This window comes from Salminus brasiliensis, chromosome 1, assembly GCF_030463535.1.
Source record: "Salminus brasiliensis chromosome 1, fSalBra1.hap2, whole genome shotgun sequence".
In the NCBI taxonomy this organism is placed as follows: Eukaryota; Metazoa; Chordata; class Actinopteri; order Characiformes; family Bryconidae; genus Salminus; species Salminus brasiliensis.
The window spans coordinates 69817959-69820458 of NC_132878.1; the positions used below are offsets into that span (position 1 = coordinate 69817959).

Genomic DNA, 2500 nt, shown 5'->3' on the forward strand with positions numbered 1-2500 from the left:
CTCAAAACAGAAATATGTTAGAACATATCCTTTACTTTTCTTTTTGAAACGCTGCATCTGAAAAGTGAGAGTGTGGTTTACTGCAGCTACAAATTGTATCAGGTTTTTTCAACACACCTGCGACAATTGACTCTGACACACCTGTACTTTTACTGCGCCTGAAACTGCGCATACTTTGGGGAGAAAGTAGTCGTGGCCGAGTGGTTAAGGCGATGGACTTGAAATCCATTGGGGTCTCCCCGCGCAGGTTCGAACCCTGCCGACTACGGGTGGGTTTTTAATGGGCGCACACAGAATATGGAGCAGCACTGAACATGGTGAAATTGCAAATGAGTTTCAAAGACCATCCAACAAGGACTAAAGTAGAAACTTCCTTAGAAAATGTTGAATTGAATCTTTTGACTTATTCCTGTTCATGGGAACTATAGCATCGAGTTCTGGCGGAGTTTTTGCTAATCTTAAGGCAAAACAATGGAAATGACTTACAAGCTAACCTCTCCATAAATCCTACATATTTCTGACGAAGCAGTAGTCGTGGCCGAGTGGTTAAGGCGATGGACTAGAAATCCATTGGGGTCTCCCCGCGCAGGTTCGAATCCTGCCGACAACGGGTGGGTTTTTAATGAGACTCAACATGTAGATACTTTAGGAACAGCTCTTTAATTTGAGGGCATGCGGGAAAAAAAAACACTTAAGTGAAAAATATGTACAAATCTTTGTGTAAATCATTAAAATGTCCTTATACATAAACGTTTTTTTAATGGATTTAGCTTTAGTTTCTCACTGTGCCCTCAGATATGAAGATATGATGTCTCTAGAAGCAACAACACATAGCCACAAACAAATCTTGGTAGCTGAAAAATCCTAAGATAACTAAACATCTACAATTCATCTTTAAATAATGTGCAAAAGATTGTTTTAAATATAATTTAATGCAAACAGGCATTTTTAATGATTTACAAGACTAACAGAACTGTAAAATATCCCAAGCTGTAAAACAAAAAACATCAGCAGCTAAAAAGATAGCCATAGCAGGCAAACATATACCAAGCACAGCTAAATACCCGAAGACAAAAAACAGCATCAGCAGCTATGGACGTCTGAGCAGCCAAACGTACCATTAGCTGCTGAAACAACTCTGACAACCTTAGTAAAGGACAAAAACACATATCTTCATTAAACATACTATCACTAGCTAAAATCACTCTGAGCTGCTAACATGCTTCAGACGTTAGCAAATACTCTAAGCAGCTAAAATACCCTAAGCATCTAAAAAAAATCCCTAAGCCGATAAAATATCCTCAGAAGATAAAAAAAAAAAAAACGTATAATAAGAAGTTATAAATACCTTCAGTAGTTGAGTGATACTCTCAAAAGACAACTAGCATCCATCCAGTTATGGCTAGGATGCAGAACTAAACTGTGTAATACGGGTCCCTCTGCATCCGGGCCAAATGAACCATTAGGACCCGCATAAACCTTAAAATCTAAACGACTTTTTTTCCTGAATTTGCATATAAACGTCTAATTTAATGAACAAATACAGATTCACCTTACTCTCATAAGTTTGATCCCTGCTTACTACAGGGATGTTTTAAATGGGACTTAGAATATGAAGAAGAATTGATTCAATTGACATCTGCAGATTTACAATAGAGTTTATAGAGTTTATAGACTCTCAAAACAGAAATATGTTAGAACATATCCTTTACTTTTCTTTTTGAAACGCTGCATCTGAAAAGTGAGAGTGTGGTTTACTGCAGCTACAAATTGTATCAGGTTTTTTCAACACACCTGCGACAATTGACTCTGACACACCTGTACTTTTACTGCGCCTGAAACTGCGCATACTTTGGGGAGAAAGTAGTCGTGGCCGAGTGGTTAAGGCGATGGACTTGAAATCCATTGGGGTCTCCCCGCGCAGGTTCGAACCCTGCCGACTACGGGTGGGTTTTTAATGGGCGCACACAGAATATGGAGCAGCACTGAACATGGTGAAATTGCAAATGAGTTTCAAAGACCATCCAACAAGGACTAAAGTAGAAACTTCCAAAGAAAATGTTGAATTGAATCTTTTGACTTATTCCTGTTCATGGGAACTATAGCATCGAGTTCTGGCGGAGTTTTTGCTAATCTTAAGGCAAAACAATGGAAATGACTTACAAGCTAACCTCTCCATAAATCCTACATATTTCTGACGAAGCAGTAGTCGTGGCCGAGTGGTTAAGGTGATGGACTAGAAATCCATTGGGGTCTCCCTGCGCAGGTTCGAATCCTGCCGACTACGGGTGGGTTTTTAATGAGACTCAACATGTAGATACTTTAGGAACAGCTCTTTAATTTGAGGGCATGCGGAAAAAAAACCCACTTAAGTGAAAAAAAATTACAAATCTTTGTGTAAATCATTGAAATGTCCTTATACATAAACGTTTTTTTTAATGGATTTAGCTTTAGTTTCTCACTGTGCCCTCAGATATGAAGATATGATGTCTCTAGCAGC

The 2500-nt window shown here is 38.8% G+C and overlaps 4 non-coding genes across 4 annotated transcripts; all 4 read left to right on the forward strand.

Annotated features, from left to right (window-relative positions):
* Window positions 1-186: 186 nt before the first annotated feature.
* Window positions 187-268, forward strand: trnas-uga (transfer RNA serine (anticodon UGA)). Its single transcript has one exon. It is a non-coding gene; the product is annotated as a tRNA-Ser (tRNA).
* A 260-nt stretch (window positions 269-528) lies between these two features.
* On the forward strand, window positions 529-610 carry trnas-aga (transfer RNA serine (anticodon AGA)). Its single transcript has one exon. It is a non-coding gene; the product is annotated as a tRNA-Ser (tRNA).
* Window positions 611-1863: 1253 nt separating this feature from the next.
* Window positions 1864-1945, forward strand: trnas-uga (transfer RNA serine (anticodon UGA)). The gene has a single exon. It is a non-coding gene; the product is annotated as a tRNA-Ser (tRNA).
* Window positions 1946-2205: 260 nt separating this feature from the next.
* On the forward strand, window positions 2206-2287 carry trnas-aga (transfer RNA serine (anticodon AGA)). Its single transcript has one exon. It is a non-coding gene; the product is annotated as a tRNA-Ser (tRNA).
* Window positions 2288-2500: the final 213 nt, after the last annotated feature.